The 16,494-nt window shown below is 38.1% G+C and overlaps 2 long non-coding RNA genes across 2 annotated transcripts in view; both read right to left on the bottom strand.

Moving 5' to 3' along the window:
* The window catches only part of LOC309672803, a 230,390-nt gene extending 228,768 nt beyond the window's left edge, over nt 1-1,622 (bottom strand). The window contains exon 1 of the long non-coding RNA XR_014269262.1: nt 1,550-1,622. This is a non-coding gene — a long non-coding RNA (uncharacterized lncRNA). The remainder of the gene's footprint in view (nt 1-1,549) is intronic.
* Nucleotides 1,623-2,500: 878 nt separating this feature from the next.
* LOC309672670 overlaps nt 2,501-16,494 on the bottom strand; it is a 105,146-nt gene continuing 91,152 nt past the window's right edge. Inside the window, exon 4 of the long non-coding RNA XR_014269250.1 lies at nt 2,501-2,603. This is a non-coding gene — a long non-coding RNA (uncharacterized lncRNA). The remainder of the gene's footprint in view (nt 2,604-16,494) is intronic.

Raw genomic sequence — 16,494 nt, 5'->3', positions numbered from 1 at the left:
TGGCTAGGCAGACAGAGAAGTAGACAAATACAAGTGTAATATACATTATCACAGAGCGTAAATAACATCGGCCAAGAAACTAGAACAGCTTTGTTCCATATATCACAAGGTAGCGACAGAAGCACTATGTAGCATAATACAACACGGAGCTGAATGGAAGTGAAAAAATAAATTGAAGATTTCTAAGATTTCTGTGATTTTAGTTCAATAGGAGGTAATAGCAAGACACTTTGTGTATCTTTGTATATGAATCATTTTGTTAGTAAGAAAAGACACACTGAGTAAAAGTTTGAGACATGGGGACTGGCCCACCTCCACTGAAAGAGACAAGGGGAGTTTGGAGACATTCATTGCAGAGGGACAAAGGAGTATGTTTTAGGAATGACTGACATCAGGTCTCGAGATTTAGAGAACACCAAGAAAAGGTGTCATGTTTAAAAGAGTAAATAACAACATGGAAAACACATAAGAAGACTACATTATATAATACCCCATCTATAACAAACCATTAGAGCACATGGGAGTTGCAACAGTGAATAAGACCCATTCAGAAAGTGTCCCAAACCACCTACTATATACTTTTTTTTAAATGATAAGGTACCTAGTGTTTCCTGCATAAAAAGTTCTTTGCCATAACATCCTAAGCCAACACAACGTAAATACTCTGTGGTCTTCATCTGAAGTGTGTATTCCATCTAAAGGATATTCCAATGAATCATAGATAACATTCTGCATGGTTAAAGAACTGTTGAAAATAACTACTAGCAATGCTTAGGAAACCAGCCTCAATGGCAGACTGTGCTACAGTATCATCTCTTTTGCTTTTCTGATCAGTTCTGTTCCTGTCATTGCTACGCTCAGAATACATACTGCTCTGACTGCTCTCATTTGATACTCTGCTGTTCTGAAGTGATCAACGTCTCAGTATTCTTTGTTCAATTGTCTGGCAAAAAAAAAAAAAAAAAGAGGGCTTTTTTCCCCTATAATAAAAATGAAAGTTCATGACTCCTAGGAAAGGCAAGTATGGCAATGGATGAGTCCCTTTATTGACGGGAGATGTTTGCAAAAGGGGGAGAAAAGTAGAGTGCAGGGTAATCACACTGCCGATGGCTAACAAAGGAGGACAGGCAAATTCCCTATATCATCAGTAAATAGATGGGCTCCTCTTCAGGTTCACTTAGGGGAATGGAATTTTCCCCTTTGAGCAATTTTGAAGTGTTTTCTTTGTCTGTCTTGGCCCACCTTTTTCTTTGTTTTCGTTTGGGTTTTTTTGGTTAAGTTTCCCAACTAGACCTTGCAATTGCAGACCTGAAGAAAAATCATTGTTAGTTCTTTCTTCCTGTGAATTGGACCAGAAAGCTGGATTTTCTATTTGTTTAAAAGGAAGGGTCCAAGTTCTGGAAGATGCTGAGTGCCCTCAGCTTGATAACTTCATAGATCAGAAAATCACTTGGCAGTAGTACAGACGCAATTATTTTTTTGCTTACTTAGTCTGACATCTCTCTGTCTCTCTTAGGCAGACTTCCCCCTCCCAGTCTGTTCTACCCACCTCGCCATCTCCATACAACCTCTTCTTGCTTTTCTCTTCGGAGCTCCACACCCGTATGTGTAATAGCCCCCAGGTTCCTTCCTTCCTGGAATAGCTGGGAAATAATGGGGGAGTTCTGTAAGGGTGGGTTTTCCTCACACAGAGTCCACAGTCTTAATAACCAGTAAGGGTGAATGATATCAAGACAGTGACAGAGAGTGTCCAAGAGACCCTTCTAGTCAGAGTAATACAGCCAATTCCTCTCCCCTGCCAGGGCATGGCCAGAGCTGGACACTTCACTGTATCACGTTTGTCATTGTTCTGTAACACTACGGCAGAGCTTTTTCCCAAACAGCATGCATTTTGAAAATGCCTTTCTTAAAGGCTGAATTCATATTTCTAAAGAAAATCTTAACTTTTAATACCACATTTTAAACTGTAAAAGAATATTATCATTTTTTAAACCTGTATTATATTCTATCAAGATACAATTTACCATTAGACAAGTGACACATTAAGAGCTTAATGAAAAGTGTTAGGGCAAGAGTTTGGTTGAAGACAGTATTTCAACAGGTACATTTCAAAGTTATAATGCAATTAGAATTAAACCCACCCTTAGGTTTGTGTAGCTGAACATTTAAAGTTTAAAAAGAAAACTGCGCCAGAGAACTTTACTGCTATAGTAGCTTATTCCAGACTTCCCTACCTCTGATATAGCGTGTATGAATCATACAACATTAACCAGAATTTAAAGATATAATAGCAAAAAAATCCTCCAAACAAGTTGAGAACTCTTTCAGCCAGTATACATGATCATCTACATAAATTAATTCAATGAACAGAATAAAGAATACCATTAACATTTTTTCTTCATCTATCTTCATTTTCTAAGCAGCTCAGTTAAAAAAAAAAAACAGTACTGTTTCCTATTCATTGCCGTGAGTTTCATATGTTAAACAAAGACAGACCAACCTCAAGCCTTTTGATAAATATGATGCTGTGGTAACTGCAGCATTCGCTTCGTATCCCATTTCTCCAAGTTCCTGTCAGCCAGATGTCACTTGCAATGCAAACACTAGAAAAATATGAAATAATAATTTCATACATCATCTATGCAAGCACGAGCCAGTCAAACATTCAATACAAATTCAAACTGCTACTACACATAAAGCAAATATCATCCAAATAATATTTAGAATGATTGAAAGGCTTTTGATTTGGAAGTGTATTCTCTTAAGCTAAGTGGTCCCCAAGACCATCTAGAAAATTCAATTGTTTCATTTTAAAATGTTTTCTGCCCAAAATTATATCAAATCCTAATGTCTCAGTAGAAACACATGGGATTGGATTGCTGACTGGGCGCCTGATGTCAAAGAGGAATCTAATTTTCCAATGGCATTTCCTCATACTGTCTCACCAAAACACAAAATTGATAAAATTTTAATGGATAATTTTCAGAGTAGGACATTAGCCATCATGCTGGGAAATAGTGCCAGAGAACACCATGTAGCATCAGAAAGGCAATGTATCAGAAGACAGTTTGAATATATATCGATACACAGCACACGCCTCACATTCTGCATTTTTCTCTTGCAAGCAGAAACAGAATTCAGAAGGTAAGTTTTGCAGTAACAGGCACATCTCTCTTCTCCTCCTTTTCCAGGGCATTTTTTACAAGTGATCTCTTAAAAATATAGGTGCAATACGTTACTTAAAAGGGCAGAGTGTTCATATTTTACTGAAGTGACACAGTCAACCCAGTCTTGATTGAAATCAATTGTGAAAGTCATATTGACTTCAGTGACTACACCACCAAACACTTCATATAACAAAATGTTTTTGTTAAGTAACTCTACAGCAAAGATTCCAGTGATGGAACAAATGAAACATCACCCTTCTGGATGTCCTGATGGGGCTAGGTACTGCAGGCATCAAACAACACCAAAAGCCATGACATCACACAAGATGAAAATGACTAAATTCTACTCCTGATGACAAAGAAGTTATACTAGTGAGAAAGGTACTCATTAACTGTATTACGTTATCCCTCAGTAATGATGCAAAATATGTGTATGGCAATGTGCTATCTAAAGCGTGTTCTTCTCTGAAGAATTTTCTTTTCGATTAAGTTAGGTGTTTAAGCATGTAATATTTGAGATGTATTTAAAAGATACAAATGGACAAGTGGAAAAAAAAAAAGTGAAATAAGATTTTACTAACCTTTGTAATTTACTTTGAACTTATAATGAAAGCATAACACAGTAGAATATATGGTGAACAGGACTGACCTGGCTTCCCAGCAACCACTTCATGTCATTTATTACTAGCTGGGTTTTGACATCTGTATATATATATTCAGTATACTCAGGGGATTATGCCAATACAGAGAGGAAGAGCGGCATTTATGGTTGGGAGACTAATACCTGCTTTCATCAAGACATAAGCATTAAAAAACTTTAATAAATATCTAAGTAAAACTTGCAGAACATTAAAAAGACCACAACAAAGGAAATCAGTGATGAAAGTGGAGAAATTTAATCTTCTAGGGAAAAAAAAAAAGGCCTGTCCACACCACATGCCAAGTCTGCCACAGGTTAGGATTCTTCTTTCATAGTGATCCGAAAAACATCACTGAAGTCCTCAAATCGGTTAAAGGCTAGGACTGGTCATGTAGCCAAAGGTACCTCCATAGCTACAGCTTTCTTTCAGAAATGCTCAGTTTTATTTCACTGCTCAGAGGCCAGAGCCATTCAGAAGAAGAAATGAATATTTTTATAAGTTCTTCATGGCTCACTGCATGCTATCTTCCAGTCAGCCTTGGTAGGAGACTTCTCTAGATCTAGTCAATAAGATGCTTTTGGCACAATGGAAAAGCCACGCTAGAGCTTGATAAGACATAGCTTCCCCGAATGCCAACTATGAGTGGAACATAACCAACCTAGAATTGCCTACCCCACGGACCAAACAGTTAGTTATGCCCTTTCCCAAAGCTTTTGTCATTTCTGCAACAGTCTGCCAGATAGCTACAGCTAGTCCATCCTCCACACCAGTCACCTTTGTTCCTCCTACAGCTCAAAGGACTTCCCCTTTCTAGTATTAAAAACAAAAGGAGGAAAAACAGAAGGATGGGTGAGATGGATGCTTTTTCTTCAGTGTGTGTCAGCAGGAGAAACAAGACCCCTCCCTGAATACAGCTGTCTGATTCTTTCCTTTTTCCCTGCTCCATTCTTTACAATTGGGAGTCTCCATTCTCTCTATTCTTCAAAAGCAGCAGAGAAGAGTTCTGCTTGCGTTGCATAAAGGTTCAACTGCAAAAGGTATCCAGTGCAGGAGAAAGTATTTCCAGAGAGGACTGAAATTCTCAGAGGGTTGGCAAGATCTGTATTGTCTTGATTTGGCTGCTCACAGTAATGAAATCTAAACAGACTTTTATTAACAAGCCTTTTCACACCTCCTCTGCTCTCAGCAGCTGAGCTCAGCACAGAGAGACAGACTATAATGCAGTAACTTTGAGAAGATTTCTGTGCCTCTCTTAAATGGAGCATGCATTGGCTACCTAACTGTGCATGAGTACGATACAGCACAGGCGTCAGCTTCTGCCAAAACTCTATTACTGGAGGAAATTGCAAAATTGACAGATTTGCCATCCTAAACTCATAATGGCCTAAGAATGAAGAGGAGAGGGAAACGGCCAACTCTCCTAGTAGACTTTGCTCTGCATCCTGGCTGATCTGCACTGATAGCCCTTGGTAGTTCAAGGCCTCAGAAGAACTCTTTAATTATCAAATTGACTTATGAGTCTACTTCCAGCTTTGCAAACACCACTGAACTTTTATTTTCACCAGAAAAAAGCACACTGAAAACACATTATAGCTGCCAACACTTTTCTTCCTCATTTCTAGAGAAATGTTAAGCCTGAGACTTGTAGTTTTATCTTTACAGTCTGTCCCTTCTCCTCCTCAAAAGGATTTCACTTCTCTTGGTGCCCGTTGAACCTCTCTCTTCTGGTTCTCTCCTCGTAAAACTTTGAACTTTCTAAGCAAGTGGATTAGATGGGTATCTGTCTGTCCAAGAGTGCAAGACTTTGTAGGCCATATTCAGAATACCTAATACAATGTGGGTAGATGCTGGAGCTGATGGAAAGAAGCCAGCACAGCAGAATTGCTACAGAGACTGTTTGCAGTTTAAATAACCGGTGCATCTGTGCAACCTGACTACATATTTTGACTTTACTCAAACAACACACCCCCTTGTATAATTTGCCTGTGGTTTCCTATAGCAGGCATTTCATCAAATAAAATCTGAAATTATTACAGTAAGTTCTTCACACAATGAAGAAGGAGCCCTACATGCAGAAATACAGGGTTGGTTTCCACAAGCTGGACTTATTGACCCACTACAGGGAGAAATGATACCATAAATGCCACCTTGCAATATTTCACCTTGAAAATGTGCAGTTGGGCATAGGCTGGTCTTACACGTCTGTATTCTCTTTGCTTATAGGTTTAGATACACATCTGCATCTCCAAGACAAAGTACTTGTTAATTACCTCATGTTTGCACTGTACTTTCAGGAAGGAAAGAGCTATATAAGTGCTAAGTGCTATTAACATCATCCCCTTCTATTTTTTTTTTTTTCAGCTTTTAAGTGAATATAGTGCTTGTGAAAGTTGTTGAATTGACAGCCCTGGAGACTGAAGTCTAAAGTGCAGCACACCTGCTGAGCCAAACAGAACTAAAACGTACAAAAGCTTCTCACCAAATTTTAAATACATGCTTCATTTAGTTATTGTTATATGGCTGGGTGTAATACTAATACTGAAAGTTTTGCTGCTCCTATTTATTTGTTCTAAACATCAGTTCAAACTTTTTCTTTATTTTCTACTTTCAAAAATAATTTCTTGCTGATGTGCAAGACTCAAGAGACTGCTTCCCTGCCTTCAAAATCCTACATTACAGTGGAACGCTGTTGAAGCATAACTTCATGCTAGTGCAGTCAGGTACAACGCTGCGTCCTGGCATTCACTTTGCACATCACAGAAAAGTACATTAGCTAATCTCATACAGTTTTAGTACCGATCACACTAAGTGCTTGGCTGCAGAAATGCTACTCTATATTATAATCTAAATCTGAAGCTAGGAGACTTCTGATGGAATATCTGCTCCTTCAGTCAGGAATACTAGTGTTTCTTAGAAGACTAAGTCAATACTTAAAAAACAACTCAACATTTCTTGAGAAAGCAGGCATTTTGTTTTGGTTTAAAGACTCTAGATTTCTAGGAGTACACTTTTAACCACTGAAGTGCTTTTGCTGTTTTTTTAATTTACTTTTTAAAAATTCTTTTTAGTATACCTAAAGACAAATGTTATCTTCTGAAAAATCTCTCTTTGTACAATTACATTCAGTCACCTGTAAAGTTTCCCCAGGATTTCAGCTAGGGCGGCCGCCGCCACCACCACTCCTTCCAGGAGACTGCCATTCCCGCTTCCTTGTAAACAGGTTCTCTGAATTACGTAAACATTCACTGGCTGTAGGTTTCATACTCTCCTTTTATCCACTGTCTGCTTGCCTCCAGATGGGACTGTTTCAGATTTAAGTGAAGGGACTGATCCTTGTTGAGAACAGTGAACACATGGGATGCAGAACACCTGCAGTGTGTAGAGCTGCTACTAACAGCTGCTGTTTCAGATGCTTCCAGAACATTCCTTCACTTGTCTTGACAGGTCTGGAAAAGCGAATTTGGTTGCCTGGGTCATCTTCAGTCCTGAGTAACTTCAAGACCTGGCACTTACAGAAAGTCATTCCTTAGCATTTCCAGTTACTTCGCAGTTCAGGAAATTTCTCAAGCTTTCTTGTCAGGGCAGGCTGGTCTTTTATGATTTTCAGCCTGCAATGCGCTCCTTTCTATTACATCTTGACTTAATGTCATTAGTCTTCTTTCACAGAAACCTGAGCATTCTTTTCCTAATTTATCTAAATGGTACCCTGACAGCAGCTCCCTTGATCAAGACTTTGCCATTTATGTCTCTTCTCCCGTTAATCATTCTCTGAAATGAGATTTGTAGTAAAAAAGAATTGAATCAAGTCTGACTGCCTTCAAATTGCTTGACTTTCTGGGACTCTGGATGCTTACTCAGGCCAGGTCCTTTGGAGACACTGTGCTTTCTCTGGTCTACTAAACAGACTGTTAGGGATATTTTCCTATACTGGAGGGTCAAAGCAGGTTTTACCATTGGTGAAACTACGTAGAGGTTTACAGGATGCAGCTATGACACCCAGACACTTTGCTGTTTGATAGTTCTCCCCAAAAGAATCCAACTTTTTCTATTTCTGGTTATACATTTAAAAAATTGAATCTGGAGGCAAAGTGGCCACATGATAATTTTTCTTGTCTGCTTCTTGAAAACAAGAATTCTCTACTCTGCAAAATGTCTACAGTGATCTCCAGGTTCCCAGCTGTCCTCTTTCCTTCAGATATTGATTTTCTATCACTTCATTTGTGGGGAGAAGAAGGTAAAAGACTAATTATTTTTTGGAAAGGGATATTAAACCTTTTTATAAATGTGATCTACACCTTATGTTCATCTGCATCATGTTTCATGAGATCTGATTCTGAATGAAAATCTCCAGCTTGTACAACACTGCAGGATCTCCTCTCAGCAAGATGATACATCTCATACAGGTCAGACTTGTTCTCTGCTGCCAGCAGATATTTGCAAGTTAAATTCTTAGTCCCTGTGTCCAAGGTGTCTGTGGCCCGGTCTCTAAAAGCGTAAAGGGCCAACTATGCTCAACATCTCAATTTCTCTGACCAGTGGAAATTTCTAAATTAAGAGCAAAGCTCATTTGTGAAGGAGATGAAACTTTCATCAACCTGAGAAGATACTTTCATCAACCTGAGATGATAAAATGAACTGCCTGAAGGGAATAAAAAAATACCACAATATTTAGTACCTTCCACCTCAATGCGAGGCACATTTCTTTATGACCTTGCTAGCATAAACATGGATACAAGATGAGCCTAAACTTACTTAAACAAGAACTGTTATTGAATACCTTCTCCCAGCTTGGGGAAAAGCAGGAAGAAAAAATGACACAATAGATGTGCAGTCACATTATTTGGTTCAAGGCCAGAAGGTGCTGAGGTTTACAGTGTTCAATATGTTACAGGAATGTGCGTATGTGTGTGTACAGAATAGTTATAAGTCTACATTCAAATCTACATAGGTACAGAACAGGGTAAAAAAAACCAACCAACCAAAACCCAAGCAAACAAACAAACAAACAAACAAACAAACCCCAAACCTATATTAGGACTTTTGTGACATCTCATATGACAGACCTGCGTTTGTGGTTAAGCCAGAAATGACCATCCAGCTTTGTCGAACACCACTGATTTTTGGGAGAAATAGGTTTATAGTCTGCTAAATTCAAGGCAAATTGTCATCCAGTTTCCTGTAGTACAAATGGCTGCATTTAAAGCATGTTTTTGCTATTAGGTCTAAAGCATTACAAGACCGAAATGTTCTGTATCTCATCTGAAATTTTCAAACAATCCAATATCCAGGCTATATATAGATATATTCTTGCTGTTCAATCTCTTAAAAATCAATCAATATTAATGTGTCTGCCTTAAACTTTTAAGGTCATTGTCTCCCTTCTGACATCTTTAACTACATCAACATCACATTATATCATTATAGACTCATGAAGCAATGTACTTTTACATTTTTGCAAGATAATGTCTCTTTTGTGTTTCGGTTTTTATCATAATATAAATCTTGAAATGTAATTTGCATATCTTTTGTTTAGCAAAGGAGACCCCCATTTAAGACTTTGTCGTTTTAATACATAGACTTAAAAGTGGAGGACTTTTTAAAGGAAATGCACCAAAATATTCCAATTTATTCCTCAACTGAAGCGGCTGCTGCATCAATAAATTAGTAAATTCCCTTAACAATACACTTGCTAACAATTATGGTCTGCCTGCCTTGGGCTTGCTTGACAGTAGGGCTGCCATCTGTTGAGAAGTCCATTCATGGATTTTAAAGGGCTATTTATGGGATTTTATTTTAAACATTGCAAAATACCTCTTTGCTCTTCACCCTTCCCTCCACTTACTCTGTCTTTCCTGCCCTCTCTTCATCTTTCTTTCCACCCTGCTAAAGAGCACCGATATACTTCCAACATTGAATTGTCTCTCTGTGCCAGCAGCCACATCACAGCAAAAGGCTTTCAGGTGCATTCAACTCTGAGGCAAGTCTGGCCCATTTTTAATGGCTGAGGTGCTCAAGCACAGAGGAGGGAGGACACTTATGGAGAGGAATGGACAAAGCACAGAGGAGGGAGGACACTTATGGAGAGGAACGGACAGAAATTAACAGGATCAATCAAGAAATTCAAAAGCAGCCATGAAGGAAACAAAATCAAGACGATGAATGGGAAAGGGATGCTAGGAGCCCCAGCTCTGGATAGATGGATATTTCATGAATTCCTTCAATAAATAGGGAACCTCTAGGGAAATTCAACACCTGGCAATCTTAGTGGATAGTGGTGCTGCAAAGAAAGCATAATGTTCACCCCTCTGGTAAATTCAAGCAATTAAACCCCCTTAAAAAAAGGCACTCAGGCTTTCTGCCCAGTAAACTCACAGTGAAAAGCAACTTTAATAAATGTTATAAATCTCACATCTGAGCCAACAGGAAATTCAAATGTTTGCATGCGTAGGAGCCAGGGAGTTGCTGAAACAAAAGGTAAATGTGTGTATTAGAATAGGTTATGCCCATACTCTGACTGGACAGCAGTAGAAGCATGAGGCCCACAGACACAACAGGTTTTTTGAAAGCATCCTTTGTGGTGCCATCTTTGACCATTTCTGTTTGTGTCACACTAGAGTTGTCCTTTCTTTGGGAGCGGACAAATTTGTTTAGTGATGAGTTTGCTGGCTTGATGAATTCAGAATTACTCCTTATCATGCAACATTATTGGAAAGCAGTTTTGAGTTTCAATGTTTTAGACATAAAACTAAATGCAGAAATGGCAACAAATATCTGCGGTTTGTAAAATGAAAAGATCAAAGAAAAGAGACTGCAGAGAATTTTTGATCAACACGCTGACAAGGGTGTTAGTTTTAATCAACGGTAAGAATTTTAGGCCCTTATGAAGTATGAGATGCAGTCTCAGCTGTGTTTCTAATTTCCTTTCTTGCCTTTACTGCTGTTATATAAAGCTCTGTAGTGACGAAAAACATTTATTGAAAAAATCTGAGCGCAGCATTTGGGATTACGTTACTTCATCTGCACAAAGTCTTCCCAGCCAATGAGAAATATTTCTTTCTCCATCCTCCATGGTGCCAAAAGCTGCAGGCACATTCTGCGTATGGGACAAACCACTGGACAGAGATGCACTTGTGTAACTGAATAAGGATTTTGTTATTGGGTCTGAAGACTAAATGATCATGGAATGCTGTTCGTTTTGATTGTCATTCTTTTAAAGCCGCAGATAAACACAGCCAGAGCTTTGTGCACATTTTTTAAAACTGAATTTAAGAATATAAAAACAATACAGATTTGGCAACATAGCCTGTGAGAAAGAGGTTTTCTGAAAAATTGCTGGTAGCATGTTTTGTACCAAGCCATCAATACTATACTTTTTGTCTACCACACACTCTACAGGCTTATGAAAACACAAAAGGCCATGAAAATTAAGACGAAGAAAAAGTGAAGAGAGACAGAAGGCTGGATGGAAGTGAGTTATATTGTCTGAATTATTCACAGGAATCAGGGCATAGGCCTGTTCGTTCTTCTACTCCTAATTTTTGGGGCCTTTCAGGTGGGCAGAGAGGATCAGTGTGAGAGAAGCGTCTTCAGAAATCTCTTCATCACCCTTGAAAAAAGCTGGGAATTAGTTATTTTGTTACAAGATGGGCGCAAGGAATGAGTCTTTCTTTGTTATAATGACGCCATCTGTGGCTTTCCACCTACAGTATTTTTCCTTAGGGGATTATCAAGATTATTAGTAATTATTACTAATAAGCCATTACTATGAATAATGGTAATTACAGTATCATTTAAAGACCCTAGTCATAATCGCTGTGGAAAACTTATGAGCATAGTGAAGACCAAGGCTTTGCAACAGCACATCCAAATCTCATAAGAGAAAATGAACAGGCACAGTGTTATACTCCAGAGATCACAACACTCAAAGCCTTTCATCCCTAAAGGGGATGCAGCAGCATCAAATGGTAGCATCAAATCCAGCATTTGTCCACAGATAAATGACTGACAAATTTTAGCAACTATTTTTTGTTACAAAAGAAAACAAAAATAAGAAAGTGTTTTTTTCTCTTTAAATTTTAGGATTTGGGTGGATTGGTAGAATCACATAATCCCATCTCCAGCCCCCAAAAGTTCTGGTTCTGTGACACTTCTGATTACAGTAAATATTGTGTATAAAAAGCAGTGCAGATCCAGACACCAAATGGATCATGGATGCACAGAGAACATTCGGCCATTATGGATATTCCACAGCAGGGCAACGAGTTTTTTTTCCAATCAAGTTGGCTTGGTATGTGTGCCGTATTCAATAAAGCTGTAGTTTTTCATTTAACAGACAGCAAAGCCTCACCTGTTACAAGTTAATGTCAAACGTGGTCAGAGTTGACATACCTTCATTTTCCCACTTTTTACATTTGTTTTTAAGGTTTTGTCTCAGGAACATATACCCTCCCTTCTCTCTTTGCCTCTTCACTCTAGCTCTAAATCCTTGTCTACCTTGCTTTCCATATTCAGAGTCATAACAGAACTCTTCTAAAAGTACCCTGCTGACAATTTCTGATCTGGTTTTCTACTAGGATAAGCAGAATTGCATTTATAACCTTTTAACTTCACATATATAACTTCATAACTTTAGTTTACAACTATATAGAATTTTGTAAGCTTTTCTTTTTAAAGGATGGCCTTGTCTTATCTTAACATGAGATAGGAAGTCACACATTTGTTTTTTTAGATATATATAATATACACTACGTATGCATATATACCTATTATATATGTATATTGTTACAACTGGAGAGATGCTTCTGATAAAACACAAAGAGAAGACCTTTCATGCCAAAAAAAATGGTATTTGCAACTGCAATCCAGAATATATCACAAAGGATATGAAAGCACGGACAGTTCTATTTCAAAGAAAAACATTTTCCAATATAACACGCTGCAGCTGTGTTTGTTAGAGATCCTGTTCACAGAGGTCACCGTAAGAAACTCAGCACTACCTTTGCAAAGGTGACCAGAAGCACTCTGCACAAAAGTACCTTTCCCTCTGCATTAGAGGAGGAATTGCAGGTCAGATGCTCACAAGCATGTCCATCAAAGCAAAAAAAAAAAAAATTAAAATTTGTAAAACTACATTTAAGAACCTAAAATCACTCACAAAATTACAGAAGCTGGTTATCCAACCTCTTTACTACTCTGGCATTACATCTACTTAATTTCTGGTACAATCCAGATGCAGCTGAATTGCAATATACAAACCCTGGTTCTTGCCTGTCAAGCCCCATGTACCAGTTCACATGAATTCAGCAACAGTACAGGGCTAAAAAAGATAAGCATTCAGGGCTGGAATCATCTGACAACAATTGTCTCAAAGCTTGTACAATGTACAGAGCAATTGCCAGTTAGGCCAGCTCTGTTATCTTAAGCACAGAATCTTTTCCAATACCTTATTCCTAAAAATTAGGAAGGCCTGATAGGCCTTATCTATTTGTATAGAAAAGTCTACTGCCTAAGTCTTTCATGTTGCCTAGGTTAAGCAACTTGTAAATTAAGCTAACCACAAGTAAGGTACTTACTAAGGAGGGAAAAATGCGCATCGTGGGAAGTTCTATTCATTTCAGCTACACAATTTTGGAGTTTGGTGTATAGATTAAGGATTTTTGACTAGATATCCATGAACCATTTTTTCTTATTTGTTTGTTTTTCTCTGCTGTGGACAGAAAAGCAAAAATTCAGTAAAGATCTGCTTTGGATCTGAAATTTTGCATAACAATATTTTGGAATTTTTCAGTTTTGACTCATTAAAATTATCACGTTATTATACGCTTCCATTCCTGTGTGAAATCTCAAGATGCCTCTCAGGACTTTCAAGAAGCAAGCACGTACCCCCAAAGTAGAAACAAAATGCAAAAAATACAATTGTTGAGATTCAAGCTACAAAGTCACTTCAAAGTTTGCTCATTTTTAATAACCGATGCATGCTTAGTGCCCTTGTTCTGCATCAGACGTGAAAATAGAAATAAGATGTGTTCTTTGCTTTGTTGCCGTATGAGATCTTATCTACCTAAACCATTTTTGCTGGGTCCTTAAGCATTAAGATAGGCAGAGAGAGTATGACAGACAAGTTGCTATTTCAGACTTCAAACAGCACCTGGAAGGCCAAGACCTTTCACAGTTTAATAGTGGACAGAGAATCACGGTGGTGATCAGGGTCATGTGGTGGGTGAGGCAATCACTGATACTGAAATATCGGATGTCACTGTGACAGCTGTAATAACCAGGGCTTCCTTCCTTCAGCTAAAAAATATCCACAGAGTATGGTGAATACATAGCTGCAATATGTACCTTTTTTACCTTTGTTTCATGCTATAAATGTATTAACTCCTGAAGGCTCACAGTGCAAGAACAGAGCAACTAACCCTCACAATACATTTTACATTATAGGGGGAAGTACGACAGAAGAAGAGGGTTTTTTTAAATCTTCAGAATTCAGCAGAAAAGTTATTATTTGCCTGTTACTGACAATTCATTCCTCTGAGATAAAATAACTTAGTTACTAGAGGATCCCAAGGAGACAGCTGGCAGTGATGAACAGAACAACACTCAATCTGCAGCAAGTGTACATCATAAAACAGGCGCCACTGGATTAAAAAGTAACCTTAAACTGTTTAGTGTACACAAAGGCAGCCTAGTCAAAGCACTTCAACAATGATTTAAAATCTCAAGTTAGAGGCTGGTTTCAACCTTCAGGGAAGCCTTTTCTATTCATAAGGAGCTTAACTAATCATAACTTTCCATGACTTATCGGAACTGGATGCAGTGTGTCGCAGCATGATAACTGAGCTCTACAAATGTAACAAAAGATGCCTTTTTTATAAAAATAATGGTGAGACTAAACCCCAAATTTTAATCTTTGAACTTGGTGGGGGAAAAACATCCTGTTACTCATTAAGTGTTTCCATTAGCATGCAAGGAGCCTTAGCCAGGCAGCTCTTGTTGATGTTACTGAGTGATGTGTAGGGCAGCACGTGTATCAGCAAAGGGGCAGATTTCTGAAACCCAGTCCCAGGATGCTACATAGAGTGCATCACCAGGAAACAGAACAGCCAGTATCAGACACACTGCATTTCTTTCTGCAGATAGCTAGCTATGGAAATACATAAGTCTACCTGAAACATAATATCACTTTCAGTTGATCTAATTGCTCAGATTAACCCAGTGTTTAAGAAAACATGTAGTATTTATTTTTTAACATGACAAATACTCTAGATGTAAGAAAGCTTCAGAGTGAGGGTTAAATGGAGCCCAAAGAGGACCAGATTTCTATCTGTATTTTCTTCAGTGTAGTTCCAGATGCATTAAGACCTCAGCAGAGACCTGCAAGTATTATGTACAGCTTTCTTTTATCTTCTGGAAAAAAAGGGTGGAAAAAACAGTATGAAAGAATGAAGCAGTGCCAAATGCTACAAGAAAGGCTTAATAATAGAGCCCAGGGTCACAATGTTGCTCTTATTTGCCCTGAAATATATCGCTGAACTTCTGTATATTCATATTTGTTTACATTATAAATGTACTAAATGAGCTAATTATAGTGATCATAATTTACAATTAAAAACAAACAGTTAGAAATTTCAAAGGCTTTCAATATCTTTTCTTTAATCATTCACCCAGGCTCAAAATATGCATTTTTTAGATTAAAGCATTAAAGTTGCTAATTATATTCTCAGAACTAACAATTATTTCTTTACCCTTTTACTACCTTCTTCTGGCAACAAAAAAATGTCAGCACTGATTTAATTTTTTGTTATTACAGGATTAAAAGAAGTTTCTAAAATGCAATTAAATGTGCCCTATAGCTATAGTAACTTTCCTATCAGCATCCAAACCCTCTTCGCTAAAACAACAGCATAAAAAAATTATTCAGACTTTCTAGACATACTTTTTTTCTCCTTTTATAACACATTCCTTTGGTGATTATCTCCAATGACAACTCAACCATCTTAATGAGACTCTGTGCACATCTAGATCTTCGTGAAAGCAGATTAATAGGAGAAAATGGAAGTTAAAGAGGCTGTTAAGAGTGCAAAACCCCACACATGTCAAGCACTGGTTCTTCACCTTTGGGAGCTTGGTTCAACTTCACCCTGAGGCCCTAAGTGAAAAGTTCAATAGTCTCAACTATGTCCCTACTTGATATATCACAAAATCAATTATTTTATGGTGGTACATTTGGTAACCTATGCTCAGACAGAATCAAGTTTTTTCCCATTGGGAATTCACCAATTATCTACTCAGTGAATTATTTTCAGATAAAACAGAAATACCTGCTCTCAGCAGGAGTTTCTCATTATACTGCCTATCAGTTTAGTAGCTGATCTGTTTTGGAACAGTGATGCTGCACTCAGACCGTGCACTATTAGCCACCGTGCGATCACAGTGATGCACGGTGACAGGACACCAAAGTATGATTCAGTGTCTAGATTTGTACTGTTTTGGAAAAGAAAAATAGCCATTCCAAGCAACCAAAAGTACACCAGAGAAAAATTGTAGCAAGGCACGTAACTGAAAATTCTGCAGTTGCTCAAGGAGTTAGCTTCCTCTAGATAACCCCAAATGGTAAGGCCCTGCGTTTCATTTTCACAGTTGTGAACACCATTTTCTAATCACCATTGACAGCATGCTTGGCCCAG

This window comes from Vanellus vanellus (genome assembly GCF_965231255.1).
Source record: "Vanellus vanellus genome assembly, chromosome: 5".
Lineage (NCBI taxonomy): Eukaryota > Metazoa > Chordata > Aves > Charadriiformes > Charadriidae > Vanellus > Vanellus vanellus.
This window is presented reverse-complemented; position numbering and strand designations above follow the sequence as displayed.